Genomic DNA, 18,361 nt, shown 5'->3' with positions numbered 1-18,361 from the left:
GAAAAAAATTGTGATGAACTCGAACTCGACCAATTCTTAACGAGTCGAGTTTGAGCTGAAATAAAAATTCGTGATGAACTCGAACTCGGCCAATTTTTAACCAGTCGAAGTGAGCTGAGACGAGTTCGACTCGAATCGACTAATTTTCAGCTCTACCCGCGATGGAATCCCTAAAATACCCCTATATTTCAGATGTGCATATCCGAAGACACCTTTTTTTTCTCTAAAAAAAAGTGATTTCAGATGTGCATATTCGAAGTCACCTTATTTTTTAGAAACAAAAGTGTCTTCGGATATGAACATCCGAAGACATTTTTTTTTATAAAATAAGGTGTCTTCGGATATGCACATCCGGAATCACCTTTTTTTAGAAAATGGTGTCTTCGGATGTGCATATCATAAATCACCCTTTTTTTTAGAAAAACGTGTCTTTGGATTTGCATTTTCGAAATAATGTCTGAAACAGTATACATAACAACAAAGCAACAGAGCATCGATTTATCATAAATAATCGAAATTACATAGATAGTTCAACCGAAATTTAAAGTTACATATTGTTAAACATGGGTAGTTGATGATGACACAACATTTTGATAACGTCTTCTCCCGATCTTTGAAGTTTTGCATCCAACTTGATCAAACCCTTCGAAGAATATCGTTGAAAAGTTGTCCACATAACCTTTAAATCGTCGTCGTTCTTGAGCTCAAATGGGATGAACTTGACGTTTCATTCGGCGTCAAGTGAAAGTGAACGGTACTGAAGCTTAACCATCTTCCGATTTTCTGAATATTGCAAGAGAGAGTTAAGTGTTGGAATCAACTCCGCGAACGGTGTGTCACGCGAGAACCTAAATTGAAGCGGCATCAGGTCACCACTGCTGAAGTAGACAAAGGCAAGGTGAGGGTAAGTAACCACTGTTGACTTTTTGGAGTTACATGGACCCAAGAAATCTTATCTTAGTATCAGTGGAAGTTTCAGATATGCATATCCGAAATAAGAGATGGAATGAGAAAATTTTATTTCAAATTGTAGCTTTCTATGCTCTCCTTGATATGATGAACCACTTGAAACTTGGTTTGGAGACGAAAATTTGATTGAAAATGAAGGTGGATTTGAAGAGAATTTTGGTTTTGTGTGAAAGAAAATGAATGAAATAGTGAAGGAGAGAAAAATGTATATGAAGGGTTTTTTGGAATATGCATATCCGAGAAAACACTTGACATTTTAAATCTAACGTTTAAATGAAAAAAATTTAACGAAGGGCGATTTTGAATATATATATATATATATATATATATATATATATATATATATATATATATATATATATATATATATATATATATATATATATATATATATATATCCGAAATAATTGAAAATGTGATAGGAATATATTCGAAAATGTATATCCGAAAAGTATTTCAGGATTTTAAAAATATTTTTCACCTTATATAATAACTGTATAAAGAAATTTTCTATATTATATTACATTTTTTAACACATACATTTAGGTATAATTTAATGTTTGTTTTATTTAATTGAAGTTTATTTCTTTTTTTGATAATTTCTATTTTAAAATTTGACGTCAGTCTAACGCGTGGCTGGTGTATGCAACCACTGAGTTTTTGTTTTTTTTTGGTTTTACTTTTCTGCAAGAGACAGATTTTTGTATCCAAACGGGAATGGATCCCCTGACTTTAGAGCGGGAAAGTCAGGGTGACTTTGGGTAAAATTCATCCGTTGGATCAATTGTGTGAACCATATAATAACATGTGTCATGTTATTTATTTTATTTTTGAAAATAATATTTTATTAATCGTAAACATTCAAACAAAACACATCACAGTCAGCAATACCACAAAAACATTTCTTCAACAGATTATTCTCTCATCAAGACTCTGCTTCCTCAATGTGACTTGCACCGCTTCGCTGGCCTATGCGCCGCCATCAACCTTCCGTATGTTGCCGACACACCGCCATCAATATAAGATCTGTTGATTTTGTTTTCTCCTCTATTTTCTGTTAAAATATTTGTTCAAAGGAAAAATGGAATTGAGAAATATGGCACATCAAAAAATGGATTATGGTTTTATTTAAGAGAAAAATTGGGTCTGTCATCCATAAATTAAATTAAAGGATAGAGTTTATAATATAATCAAAAGAGAAGAAACATTACGGCAAACACATGAGAAAAGCAGTTTTAAAACAACAAATACAAGATGATGAAAGAATGAGTATAGAGTAGCTCTTGAAGTTAATCAAGGAACCATGAGAAAAACTTAAGAAACAATAAATTAATTTAAGCAATTAACAGAGTTGGAGTCTCAGCAATTTTGCCATTAAAACCATGGAAGATGGAAGGAAATAGGAGCGACAACGGTAAGTGGGAGAAGATGCAACTATTCCTTTTCTTATTTAGTTTAAGTTATATCATTTGACACGTGTTGCTATATGATTCACACAGTTGATCCAACGGATGAATTTCACCCAAAGTCACCCTGACTTTCCCGCTCTAAAGTCAGGGGATCCATTCCCGTATCGAAACTTGAGTGATGATGTCTCAGTTATTAGACTAAACATAGTACAACTAATTAAGATAAAAAGTCCTCGTGATAATGATTTTCAAAACATCCAATAAAATACTTTTTTGACTATATGGATCATAACTAACTAGTGATAGTAAGTTTTTTCTTAAATAATAGAATAATTATAAAAGAAAATAATATGGTTTTAATTACGGTTAATCATAGTTTTAATTAAGGTTAATCATCGCACCTCATGTATTGTTGTTACTCATGCATATGTCAAAATTCAAAAAACACTCATAGATTTCAAATTTTAAAATACAGATGCGTCTGAAGTACATAACGTAGCCAGAAATACGCTAAAGTCAATGTTAAAAATAAATTCAAAATTTAAATTTAAATTATTTCTTGATACAACTACTTAATCACACCACATACTCATTTAGGAGGATTTCCAAATTTTAAAATTCGAATATACACTATTATCATAAATCATAATAAATTTATGAAAATATACAAAATCATGCTACGAAATTTTTTCAGACTGTGAAATCCGAAATATATCCTGCTATTAGAAAACATAAACAATTTCATACAAGAGATGAAGAAAAAATAAATTAATATAAATATTTGTTATCACGTACACAAAATATGTAATGTTATATAGATATTTGTTAACATAAAATCTAACATCACATTTCATGATCTAGAGATGGTTGAGGACATTTCAACACCTTTTGAATATCGTTGATCGATTTTGCCAGTGTCACACCCACTTCGATTAGACCATTTCTTTTCAACGGTGAAACACACTCCACATAACTCTTAAACCTTCCTCCATTTTTAACTCAAAGTTGCTAAACTTCAACTTAGGGATGGCAGTGGCAGACCCAAATCTGCGGGCCCACCCGCACCCAAACCTGAGTTAACGAGTGAAAATCCGAGTTGACTGGGTTTGGGTTCGGGTGCCACCCGATATTTTGGGTGTGGATTTAGGTAGTGTGAAACTCGCGTCCGAAATCCGAAATCACACCCGCTTAGACATTAAATTACATAATTGATGGAAAATTGAAATATTGTTGTTAGAAAGTTGTATGAAAACTGATGAAAATTTCAATGTTGTTGTTGTATTTTATGTGTTTTGCTGCGGGTTTGGGTGGAAAACTTAAATCCAACGGGTGTGGACGTGGATGTTATTTTGTCACTCGAATAGCCTTTGAGTTCAGGTTCGGGAGGTAATTTCAGGTGCAAGTTTGGGTAGTGTGAAACCCGCACCCGATCCTACCATTGCCATCCCTACTTCAACTTTCCTTTATTATCATTCAAGGGTGAACAGTACTCAAACTTAACCACTCTTCGATTTCCTAGGTAGCACATGAGATTATCTAGTTTGAATTTCATAACTCCAAGAGAGACGTTCTCTGTGTCCCTAAGTTCAAGAGGAGAACTCACGTCGTTGAAGTAAAAAAAACGAGATACCAATATTTAGATATTCCGTGTGTTTTTGATAGTTACATCTACATAAGAGACATATTTATACAAGTTTTAGAGAAATAAGGACCCATACAAAAGCTATTGTTTCTAAGGTGTCATTTCAGATTTTGAAATCCAGAGTTAATTAGGTACAATTAAGAATTTGTCCGAATATTGAATTACGGAGTGTCTCTTTTACATATGAAAGAATAACATAACAATAAATATGGTTTATCTGAATTTTGAAATTCGGAGTCTTCAATTACAGAAACTAATCTTTCACACAGACAGTTTTACACACAAACTTCTAAATTTGTATACAAGTAATATTAGATATACATTAAAACATATTAAAATTTATTTGAATTATATTGTTGAATATAGGTTTAATACACTTTTTGTCATGTATCTTATATTCAGAGTTCATTTTGGTTCCATAATTTTAAAAAGGGCCCTTTGAGTCCCTTAACTTTTCAAAACAATCTACGTTTGACTTTTTCATCCATTTTTAAACGATGTTAACTATTACCAAGTAGTGTTCATTTAATATTATCTGACATCCAGGTCATCACTTATTCATTTCAATTTTATCATTTCTTAGTCAACACATTATATTAAATTAAATTAATACAAAAATTACGACCATGCAAACCAAAATTTATATTTCTTCTCAACCTAAATTTTCTTCTAATAGAATACATCTCTTTGCTCGTTGTTTCTCATTTTTTGAATCAATTCTCACATTGTTTCTCAAACTCATACAAAACCCAATTTTTTAAGAAAACAAGAACATTTTCCACCATAGCAAAAATCTTAATAGTAAAATCAACAGCATCAGCAAAAAGACCCAAAAGAGCTTAATGAATCAAATTCTTAATCAAATTCACAACAACTCCCACAATAATCAACAAAATTAAAACATAAAATTGCGTAAAAAGTAATCACACTGCAATATATTGCTTTCACAGGATCGACAAAGCCTAATTAAGATCCAATTATTCAGATGGTTCTTAAGAATACTCTTCTTAAATTCTATCATTTGTCTTGCTTAATGAATTTACGCGAGCCACCCAGTCTTCGTCCCACTCTTCTTCTGGATCCTCCTTCTTCTCGAGCTTCTTCATCAACCTCTCTAAAGTCCTTCTCACAGGAAAATTTTCAGATGATGTGGATGCCCCTACAACTAACAAGGCCAATGCCTTTGAAGCTTCCTTCTCATTGGGCTTCTCTTGTCTTGTCTGCTTCTTAATCATCTTTGTTATCTCCTTCTGAAAATCTCTCTTATGTGCCTTGAACTACTTTGCTTTTCCAATTCTTTTCTTTGAAGAGGGATGAGATGATAATGTTCATACATAATGTCTGTATTTATAGAAGAAAATTGGGGGTATCATTCAAATCTATATTAAAGATTTCCTTGGGAAACTACTTTTATTATAATACGATCTTTTCTATCTTGTAACTTGTGAAAATAGTGCTTGCCTTCCCTCCAACCAATAATTTTTATTTTCTCTACTATTTAATCCTGTTAAAAACTGTTTTTTATTTTAAAACATATGTTTTTACTTTAAAATTGATTGATGATTAAGCAGACTCTACTAACTTGATGGATGTGTTAAAATGAGACAAGCATAGTAACATAAAGACTTTCTTTCGTTAAAAGAAGCTAGTACAAGGATGATCTTAAGGATATTACATAATGAAGACAAGGAAACCTAAGAACTATGTGGAACTTTCTGGCTAATTCATCAGCTCATCCAGATAATCCAAATAGTCTTGGTCTGCCTCAGCTTCAGTTGAAGGTGAATCTTTCCTCCTGTTGGGACTTCTTTGTGTTGTTTCAGTTGCACTGCTTCTTCTTCAAGTAGTAACTCCAGCAGAAGTATTTGCAAAGTCAACAAAAAAGTAAACATGAGTTGGTGATGCCTTCTCAGTCTTTTGCTTCTCCTTTCTGAGTTGCTTCTTCTGACTTACAATCTTCTTGGCATTTCTTTCTATCTTTGATGGGTTTCGCCTACCCAGGTTGATGGACGGTATAAATCTAAAACAGAAAAGTGATCTCGTTGAGCGATATGGCCTATGCTTTTATAGAGAAATTTCTCCTCAAAATTTTTTTTCAGAATCTTATGGTCAAGCTTCTCGAGCCTTGTTACCTATCCTACTCTGTCAGACTCTCATTTTGACCATCTTGGAATTTGTAGTATGCATGCTTATCCATCAATATGTCTCTGTTTTTTCATTGATTGTTCACCTACTACCTCTTTCACTCTTTATTATTTTTACTGTTCAGTATTATTTTCTCTCCCTACTCATTGTTTATTTATTTTTTGTTGATGACACAAGGGGGAGAAATATGAGAGTATTTTAAAGAGTATGATAAAAACAATTTTTTTGTGTTTTTTTTTAAATCCTGAACCCAATTTAATTAACTTATATTATGTGCTTAATTATTTCTGCTGATAAAAGTTTAATAACTTGGATAGAACTTACGGGAGAGCTTACAAAACTCAACCTATGAACTATTAGACTCAGAGAGAATTTACAAACCTCATGCTCTGAAGTTGTCAAGTTACTAAAATTGGTTTTAAAAACTTGGATATAACTTAAGGAGAGCTTACAAACCTCAACATATTGATTGTTAGACTCAGGGGGAGCTAACAAATTTCAGACGCTGATGTTGTCAAGTTGTTTAAACTAATCAACCATTTTTCTTAAAATACTTATGTTTGTCATCATCAAAAAGAGGGATATTGTTGGAACAAAATATGTTCATACTCTTTGGATTTTGATGATAACAAAGTAATTAAAGAACAAATAGGATATACTAACATCTGTTTAAGTATGCAGAATCATTAAGCTAGTATTTAACTAGGTTCTAACCCAGTTAAATGGCTTTTAAAGAAGAAGCATATAATTCATATTCTACAAGATCAGAATCTGGTTTTTAAATGGAACCTTAGCACGATATTGACTGAGCCTCTGCTAAGATGGAAACATAGTACAACGCCTTTTGGTCTGTGCTCTGTGCAAAAGTAGCTCCATATTATCAACTACCAGAATTATAGAGAAATTCAACTAAAGCTTTAGCGTAAGGCTCAAGGTTGTGTGACACAATTTCTTTAGTCTACTACAGCATGCCTATGGACTCCTTACTTGAGAAAGCACAATAGATAAAGAGATTATTCAGAAGATGAAGATGCTTATCATACCTACTTCAACGTCTCTCTCTTGAAAACTGCTTCTTCAGGAAAGATACTCGTGCAAGCAAGCTTCCAACGTCTCTTTTGTTCCCTCTATATAAGGAGCTGAAGATTCAAAAAAAGTAACAAGAATACAAACAACAAGATAGAACAAGAATTATTTCCACTCTAAGCTTTCATACATAGTTGTTTTATTATACAGACTTAAGAGTTTCTTACACTTTTATATCCTAGAAATCTCAATTAACAAGATATTTTCTTATGCTATATTATTTGTATCTCTGATTGTATATCAGGTACATCTTGTTGTAATCCTAAATAGTTTGTTTAGAATTTGTAAAAGTCTCAAACAGTGTGTTTGAGCAAGGAATTCTCAGACTGATTGTTTGATCAAGGAAATCTCTTTGAGGTTGATTAAGCAAGGAAGTCCTGAACATGTGTGTTTAGTCAAGAAAGTTTCTTTCAGGTTGATTGAGCAAGAAAGTCCCGAACGGGTGTGTATAGAATCTGAACTTGGTCAGATTTAGAATTTGTTGATTCAAAAAAAGAAAATTTATCAAATACTCAACTCAACCCCCCTTCTTGTATATTTTTCTCACCTTCAAACTATTGCAAACAAATCTGACCACTGAGGAAACATGTTTAGTTCAAACAATAGTTAGAGAGGTTCTAAATTAAGAGGTTGGAGAAGAGGCAGAGGAAGAGGTAGGTTATCAAAGACACCATGCCAAGCTTGTGGAAAGAGTAATCACACTATAATAGATTGATTTGACATGCTCGACAAAGCCTACTCAAGACCATTTATTCAGCAGACAGTGACAAGCAAGCATATCACAATGCCTTCTTGGCTTCTCGGAACTCAGTCAAAGACTATGACTGGTACTTTGATAGTGGTGCAAGCAATCATGTGACACATCAATCTCACAAGTTTCAAGACTTAACTGAGCACCATGGTAAGGTTTCACTAGTTGTTAGTGATGGTGAGAAATTGGAAATTATGGCCACATGTTCCTCAAAACATAAGTCACTCAATTTACATGATATCCTATACGTACCTAAGATTACCAAAAATCTATTAAGTGTTTCTAAACTCGATGCTGACAATAACATACTTGTTAAGTTAGATGAAAATTGTTGTTTTGTGAAGTACAACTTGACATGGAAGGTAATACTAAAAGGAATACTTAAAGATGGATTGTACCAGATCTTAAGAACTAAAAGAAACCTAAGTTCTTATGTATCTTTCAAGGAGAGATAAAAAAAAGGAGATTTGGTCACCCAAATAATAAAGTCTTGAAAAGTTGTAATGTCAAAGTACCATCTAGTGATAGTTTTAGTTTTTGTGAAGTGTGCCAATATGGCAAAATGCATCTCTTACCTTTTAAGTAATCTTCTTCTATTGCTCAGGGACCACTTGAACTTGTCCACACAAATGTATATGGCACTTGAATTGGTCCACACATATATATGAGGCCCTTTGCCAATAATGTCATCCTTTGGTTTTAAATATTATGTGCACTTTGTTGACGATTTTAGTAGGTTCACTTAGATTTATCCCTTGAAAAAATTCTAAGATTGTGCAAGCTTTCACTCAATTCAAAAACTTGATCGAAAATCAATTCAATATAAGAATCAATGTAATTCAGTGTGACAGTGGTGGTGAATACAAACTTGTGCAAAAACTTGTAATAGAAGCAGGCATACAATTTAGAATGTCATGTACATGCACATCTATACAAAATGGAAGAACTGAGAGGAAACACAAACATATAGATGAATTTGGATTAACCTTACTTGCACAAGCTCAAATGCCCTTACATTATTGGTGGGAAGCCTTCTCTACTGCAGTATATCTCATAAATAAATTTCCATTTCAAGTTACTAAAAATGAGAGTCCATATTCACTTATTATTTATAGAGAACATGACTATAAGTTGTTGAAACCATTTGGTTGTGCTTGCTACCCTTGTCTCAAACCTTATAATCAACACAAGCTGCAATTTCACATAACTAGGTGTGTGTTCTTAGGATATATCAACTCCCACAAAGGGGACAAATGTCTCAACTATCACGAAAATATTTTCATATCAAGGCATGTCTTCTTCAATGAAGACCATTTCCATTCCATGATGGATTTCTCAGTACAAGAAGTCCTCTAAAAACAATAATTAATTATCCATCTACTTATTTTCCTTTGTGCACTGTAGGTAATTTCATCAATAATGCAAGTATACCAATCACTAAGAAGAAAATCCAATTGAGATAATTGCAGAAGACTCACAAGGTGTTAACAATGCCACTGAACAAACTGGCAATGGTTCATTAGAAGATGACACCACTCATGAATAGACACCATACATAGTTAAACAGCAAAGTGTGGGTAAATCAAGTCTAAACTAAAATACAGGCAATGCAATACATATAAGGAGTAAGTCAGGCATTCATACACAAAAAATACCTTACATTAGACTTACTAAGACCTACGAAGACACAATGGAGCCTATAAATGCCAAGGAAGCTCTCACAATACCCTTATGGAAAGAAGAAATGCAATAAGAGTTTCAAGCCCTCATGTCCAACAAAACGTGGATACTAGTGCCCAACAAATATCAAGAAAACATAGTTGATTCAAAATGGACAATGCCTCACCATGTTTAACATCGATGATAACAAGTAGGAAATTCATAGTTGTGGGGGGGAAGTTGAAAGATTCCACTGTGTTCAGATTAGCCATACGAGGACTACAATATTTAACTCATAAAAGACCTTCATAGCCTTTTTTGTAAATAAACTCGGTCATTACATGAGTTCACCCACCATTAACCACTAGCAAGGCTTAAAAAGAATCTTGAGGTATATTTAAGGCACTGTCAATTATTCCTTGCACATTCAAGCCATCAATAGACTTGGATATAACAAGTTTTTCTGATGCAGTATGGGCCACTGGTGTTGATGACAGAAAATTCATGGTTGATCAATGTGTGTTCCTCGGTGAAATACTCATTTCTTGGTCCTCAAGCAAACAAAAGGTAGTATCAAGATCAAATACAAAATCATAGTATAGAGCTTTAGTTGACCTAGCTGCCGAGATAGCATAGATTCGTTAACTACTTACTGAATTTAAACTCTCATTTCTAAGGAAACTCATATTATGGTGTGATAACTTGAGTGTCAAGACACTAGGTTCTAATCCAATATTGCATGCTCGTTCTAAGCATATTGAAATTGATATTCATTATATGAGAGGCCAAATACTACAAAATGAGGTTCTTGTGGCTTATGTCCTTAAAATGGATCAAATTGCATATTGTCTCACCAAGTTATTAAGCCACACACATTTCAATCAACTTAGAGACAAACTTGGCGTGATTCACTCACCACCAATTTAAGAGGGGAGTTAGAGGCATAATTCCTAAATTATATACAGTATGTGATTTATTGTATTTTGTATTTAGTTTTATGCTATTAGCAGTTAGTTGTTTCGGTTAGAATAATTGTCACTATTTTAGTGCAAGTTGGCTAGACTTGAGTAGCATAAATGGTGAACCATAGCTTTCTATGACAATAAGTTTAATTTATCAATGATATTTATCTTCTCTTTTTTTTAAATTATTCTACATTTTTATTAAATGTTTTATTGCAATGTCTAACGGACAACTGTTAACAATAAGTTTATTATTCTTTCAACTACAAATGCAAACAACTTCATATATTAAGAATGAGATAATAGGTTAAGAAAATCTACACATATAAAATTTAATTTAAGTTTAATATACACCAATTAATTTAGATTAAAGCGTGAAAAGAGATAAATAGCTATAAATAATTCATACGAATGCATTATACTATATGATGTGATGATAGCATACACTCTTCCTAGGATAAGTTTTAAAATTAAATTGAATGTTTAAAGGGCTTATTTTTTACAAAATGTTTAAAGGAAGGTTTTAAAGGAAATACACCAACAGTGTAAAGCAGTTTTACATTGTTGCTGAAATTTAAACCGTTAATTTTTGTAAATATTTGACTTTTTCTTTAAATCACACGTAGAGTATTTATTTTTAAGGATTGTGATACGCTGACCGTGTAAAAAAAATTAAACTGAGTACTACCTTTAAACTCTTAAAGGAATATTGATTATATGTTTTTCTATGGAACCACAAAGTCTAACTAAAAACAATGCAAATTGTATACCAAGAAACTAATAGATGTGTGGATATTTTTGTTAATATATGGAATGTGATTTTAATATTTCAATTGTATTTTTTTAATTAACACTCTATCAAGTGGTTGAGGTTCTTCTGATGACCTTAACCAGTGCTTATGTAGTTTGATAACTTTATAAATTAAGGGGATATTAAAAAAATTAATTTTTATTGAGGTTAAACTATATTTGATTTTATTTTTTAAAATTATTATTTTTCGTATATAAATATTAATAAATTATTTTTATATTAATATAAATATACAACTAAACTAATGATATATTGAACTCAATTAGCATGTAGTAGTATTAAATTGAGTTATTCCACCTACCAAATTTTATTTATTCTTTTAAATTAATAAATATTGTGTGTAACATAAATTTATTTAAGGGATTTTTCTTTTCTAGTAAAACATATTGTCTTATCCAAACCTCATTGCTTATCCATTTTAATTAAAACCTATTCAAACATAATATAATATAGCCAAAGATTTTTTAGGTAATTTAACTTTTTGACATAATATAATATACTTATTTTCACTAGTGAGTGGAGAGTATCTCACGCTTCAAACTCAAGCAAAGCTTCTTGATGAGCTGCTGTTTTCTGATTGTGACGTTGTAAGCATGCCAGTCTAAGGGTTAAACACATCAAGGAAATATTTTAGATTAAAGAAGATTTAAAAATAAATTAATTAGTTTAATTCTTGTGTTAAAACGGGAGAACGGAAAATACAAAAAGAGGATTATGTCAAAACAAAATGCAAACAATCAAAATCTATACAACATCGGTCTTATTAACAAATTTATTGGAGAAAATTTAATGGATAAAAGCTGGGGAAACCAAAAAAAAATGTTAAGTGAAAATAATAATTTAAGTGTTGTACTCGGTTATTGTGAAGTTGTAACCGGTTGCAGCTATGAAAAAAAGTCTAATAAATTTAAGAAAGTGATTTTTTTCTGCGTGTAGCGTAAGTGGTTATGCATTTGTAGTATTTAATTATTATATTTTTAGTTTTTGTAGCAGTTGTAATCGGTTGCAAGTTTTGTATAACCGATTAGAGAAAATTAATTTATGTTTTTTTAGTTTATGTTACTTGTATCCTAATCCAACCGAAAATTGTATAAATACCCAAGAGATATCCTCATCAAAGCTAATGCAAATTCTCTCTCTCTCTCTCTCTCTCTCTCTCTCTCTCTCTCTCTCTCTCTCTCTCTCTCTCTCTCTCTCTCTCCACGTTCAATTACTCCATTTTTATCAACTTTGTGATTCCAAGCTCTAATATTTGGCATCAAGAGATTGGTTCGATCAACCAAACACCTAATGTGCAACATGAATTATGTCTCCAATGTAATAATTCATGCAAACTTACTCATCCTTGATGCGAAGAATTAAAACAAATGGTTCAAGCTAATGAAGGTGTTGTTTGGTTACCAAGATATTTTTGAAGTGATCAAGAACAGAGTGAGTCCTCTTGTCGAAGGTGCAACGGATGCATAACAAGCTACACATAAAGAAGAAAAAAAAGAGATTAAAAGGCGTTGTTTTTTATGCATCAATGTGTGGATGGTGACAACTTTGAGAAAGTTGGTGGTTGTGAAACATCGAAGCAAGTGCGAGAAATCTTGGAGAAGGCATATGCAGGGGCTGGCAAGGCAAAGGTTGTGAGGTTACAAACTCACAAACGCCAACTTGAACTAATTTAATGGAGGAAAAAGAGATAATCAACGATTTCATGACAAGAATTACTCGGTTGGTGAGAACGGCCACAGAGCAGTATGTTGTCGCGAAAATCTTGCGTTCTTTAGCGCCAAGGTTTGACAATGTGGTCGTAGTGATTGAGGAATCAAAGGATCTTGCGATGATGAGAAAATAGAAGCTACAAAGCTCTCTTGAGGTTCATGAGTAAAGGATGGAAGAGAGAAATAGTGATAAGGCCAAGGCGAAGATCACTTTGCAAGCTCATTTCAATGAAAAAGACAAATTGAAAGGAAAATGGCCCATGAAGAGTAAAGGGAATTTTCAGAATTTTGGTAGAAAAGAATCCCAAAATTCAAAGAATTCGGATTGTCAAAAGGGTGAGAAAATTGCTACAAAAAAGGTGGTCAAAGAACCTTTAGAGGTGAAAGGAGAAAGATTGACAAGAGCGAGATGTAATGCTTTATTTTTCAAAAGTTTGGTCATTTTACAAGAGAGTGCAACGCGAACAAGAAGGAACTTCAAGTGAATGAAGCCAAAGTTACAAGACAAGAGTTTGATGACGGGAACACACTATTGATCATGATCACATAGGGGATACAACAACAATAGGCAACAGGACAACAACATCAACAACTTTGAAAACGATGCAAAATCATGTTGTAACCGATTATGTAAAAGCAGTAAGATCAGACTGCTTGAAGAGGAAGTTTATGTAGAACAATCCCTGGTTTTATTGTGAAAAACCAAGAGCCAAAGTTATACAAGTTGAAGAAATCATTGTACAGTTTGAAACAAGCTCCGAGAGCTTGAAACAAGAGGATAAATGGTTTCTTAAAGGAGATTGGCTTCAAGAAGCGTGTATCCGAACATGGTGCGTATGTGAAGAAGGATACAAGTGAAGGGGTGATAGTTATTTGTATATACGTAGACGATTTATAGATTACGGGAAGCGACAAAAGTACATTTCTAGTTCAAGAGTGAGCTTATGAAGGAGTTTGAGATGACCAACCTTGGCCTCATGACGTACTTCCTTGGTATTGAGTTCAACAAGTCCAAGAAGCTTTTGAAGAAATTTGAAATGAAGCATTGTAATGATATCATTAGTCTAACTGAACCGATGCTACAGTTGTTGAAAAATGAGGATGAGCAAGATGTTAATCCAACTCAGTATAGGAGGTTGATTGGATCCTTGTGTTACTTATGTAATACGCGACCAGATTTGTCATTTAGTGTCGGTATTGTGAGTAGAATCATAGAGATACCAAAAGTGTCTCACTTGGCAGCATTCAATAGGATTCTAAGATACTTTAAAAGATCTTTTGACTGCGGAATTCTCTTTCCCGCAATGGACACAGGCAGAAAATACAATTTGCTCGATTTTACCGATTCAAATTGATGCGAAAATAAAGATGGTAAAAAATCTATAGGTGGATACATATTTATGTTCGGTGAAACACCAATCTCATGATGTTCGAAGAAGGAACCAGTAGTAGCACTCTCGTCTTGTGAGGCCGAGTATATTGTCGATTTGTTGTGTTTGTGCCAATCTGATTGGTTAATGAATCTATTGAAGGAGTTGGGCAGCATTGAGGGTGACGTTGTAACGCTCATGGTTGATAACGTTTCTGCTATAAACCTTGCTAAGATCTCAATTGTACATGGGATGAGCAAGCATATTGAGATGATATTTAACTACTTTAGAGAACTTGTTAGTGAAAGAATGTTAAGATTGAGATATTCTAGAAGTGAAGACCAATTGGCTAATTTGTTGATCAAGGGAGTCACAATTGAAATGTTCAAGAGATTGAAGATGAACATGGACATGGAAGATTTGGAGCACTTGAACTAATGTGGTGTGTTAAGTGAAAAACAATAATTCAAATGTTGTAATTGGTTACTGCGGGACTGTAATTGGTTATAACTATGAAGAAAAGTCAAATAAGTTGAGATAAATGATTTTGTCGTGGGTGTAACTGGTTACATATTCGTAGTAACCGGTTATATGTGTCTATCTCACTTTTTCTAACTCTATCTCACTTCGTGTCTCTCCACACTCAATTACTCCATTTCATCAACTTTGTGATTTTAAATTCTAAAAAAATAAGAATCAATTATTAAAAAGTACAAATAAAGTAAAATAAATTAACAAAAATAATATAGAGAAAGACTTAACTAATAAACCTGAAACACTAGAAAAAATATAATTTCATTCAACATAATAACTATTTTAAAAATCAAGTGAAGCAATATTTGTCTCCAAAACGATTTTTCATTTGTATTTTTTTAAAAAAAAGAGAATAATGAAACATGTACTTTTAATTAGCTCCACACAATTCAATCACCTATTCCATAACCTCAAAGAAATAACACTGAATATTTTAAAATAAGTGTTTCCAATTGAGAATCTATTTTCGAAAGAAAAAAATAATTAAAAAGAATTTACGAAACAATCTCAATGGTGTGCCTAGCCCCTTAAAGCTCCTCATGAAAAGCAAACATATTGAGCAAAGCAACAAACAACTAGGCATGACATAAGATGGATCGGGACGGAATTTATCTCTTTCAAATCTAAATTCGATTTTTAAAACAATTTTTTTTTTCAAATTTCAATGAAAATGAAAAATTCAAATCTAAATTCGGTTTTTATACATATATTTTAAATATCTACCATATAAGAACATTTATTGTTCTGGAAAAAATATTAATGTCCTTATTACTTCTAAGTTTGACAAATGGATATCTTCTCCATCTAGATTTTAATTGTTTTGGTCTCTACTCATTTCTTATTATTTTGCTTCTAAACTTTTGATCAACTCATAAAGTGAAGTTTTGGTTTTGGTAACCACATCCATTTTTTCAACTTCACACTCTTCCTTTCAAATCACTATTTTCTTGATTACAACTTCTACTTCTATTTTTGATTTTGGAGAATAAAGTTAGGTTTCCTCTTTTTGTTGTAGGTGTATATAAAACGTATATCTCCTATTTTCTTTTGATTTTGGAGCATAAAGTTAGATTCCTATTATCTTATTTATTGGCTCTAAAATTATATTATATTTATATTAATTAATTAATCTATGTATTAATCATATAATATTTTTTGTGATAATGAAAGATATTATAAGATGAATTAGTCATTAACATAAAATATGTATTTTTTTACCACATTAAATATTTAAATATTATTTTTTATTCATAATATTTTTTATTAAGTTTCTTAAATTACAACATTTTAGGATAAGAAAGTATTTTATTATATTTTTTAATGGTGATATTTGATAATAGGATGGATAAGGAAGTATAGGGCGGCGTGTTAGAAAATAGTGGATTTGTGTGTAAGAGAAGTTTGTTAAATAAACTTTTTTATCACAATTTAAGACAAAACATGTATGATACATTATTTCTAATGTAGTAAAAAAAACAAAATAATATTTATCCACGGGCAAAAATACATTATTGTTTAAAATATTTTTATACACGACAACAACTTTATTATTGATTCAAATATTTTTATAAATAATGTCAACAAAAATAATATTTATAAACGGGGATAAACATATTGTTTATTAAAATATTTTCATATACAAAAATATATTATTGTTATAACGGTAACAACTTTACTATTGATCACAATATTGCATATTAACATGAACTTGAAGTTATTGATTATTTGTATTGTATATTAACGGAAACATGAAGTTACTAATCACAATATTGAATATTAACGGGAACCTGAAGTTACTGATTAAAATATTGAATATTAATGAGACATGAAGTTACGGATCAAAATAGTGAATATTAACGGAAACATGAAGTTACTTATCACAATATTGCATATTAACGGGAACCTGAAATTACTGATCACAATATTGCATATTAACGGGAAGCTAAAGTTACTGATTTTTGTATCGAATATTAACAGGAACATGAAGTTACCGATCACAATATGAAATTTTAACGGGAACTTGAAGTTACTAATTAAAATATTGAATATTAACGGGAACATGAAGTTATTGATCAAAATAGTAAATATTAACGAGAACATGAAGTTACTGATCACAATATTGCTTATTAACGAGAACATGAAGTTACTGACTATTTGTATTGAATATTAACGGGAACATGAAGTTACTGAACACAATATTGAATATTAATGGGAACCTGAAGTTACTGATTAAAATATTAAAGGAAATGTGAGGTTACTGATCAAAATAGTGAATATTAACAGTAACATGAAGTTATTGATCACAATATTGAATATTGACGGGAACCTGAAGTTATTGATTAAATATAACGGGAACATGAAGTTACTGATCACACAATATTGAATATTAACGGGAACTTGAAGTTACTGATTCAAATATTGAATATTAACGGGAACATGAAGTTACTAATCACAATATTGAATATTAACGGGAATCTGAAGTTACTGATCACAATATTGAATATTAACGGGAACATGAAGATATTTATCAACGGTTAATTATTTTCATATATATTTTTTTATTAAAAAATATACATCTAAAACAACTGCGCATCTCGTACCAGAACCTGTGCGAACGCACGGGTTTGTTACTAGTTCTAAGTTACACAAATTAAATAATAAAATACATAATAAAATAAATGAGACGAATTTAAAAATGAATTTGAAGTGAGTATTAGCGTTTCTATTATCCGATTCGTTCTCATATTTTATAATTAAAAAAATTCAAATTCAATCAAAAAGAATTTTTTTCCCTCAAATTTGAGACGAATTCAAGCGAATCCTTGTGAATACAAGTTATGTTTTCATGCATAATTTTTTTCTTTTATATATATTGTCAATGATACAGGAATCCTCCATGAAAGGAGTGAGAGTTTGTTACATTCAAGAAGAAGAGAGAAGAGAAAGAGTATGATAGAAGCACTGTTTCATTAAATTGAGTAAAGTAAAATATAGATTACATCAGTGTTTATATATTCTGAGTAAAGATATGTACACTAAGCTATAATGCACTAAATGTACCATATAACTATCTCTAATATCCCCCCTCAAGGTGGACTTTGGATGCTACAAAGGCCAAGCTTGGACAGAAGAAAAGAAAAAAGAGGAGAGTGTAAAGGCTTTGTGAAAATATCAGCGAGCTGTTCCTTTGTAGAGATAGGTAACAAGTGTAGAAGTTTAGATACAATCTTCTCACAAATAACATGACAATCAAGCTCAATATGCTTGCTCCTCTCATGAAATGTTGGATTATGTGCAAGATAAACAGCTGACTT

Source organism: Vicia villosa, linkage group LG7 (genome assembly GCF_029867415.1).
Source record: "Vicia villosa cultivar HV-30 ecotype Madison, WI linkage group LG7, Vvil1.0, whole genome shotgun sequence".
In the NCBI taxonomy this organism is placed as follows: domain Eukaryota; kingdom Viridiplantae; phylum Streptophyta; class Magnoliopsida; order Fabales; family Fabaceae; genus Vicia; species Vicia villosa.
The sequence above is the reverse complement of the archived record's forward strand: the minus strand, read 5'-3'. Positions refer to the sequence as shown.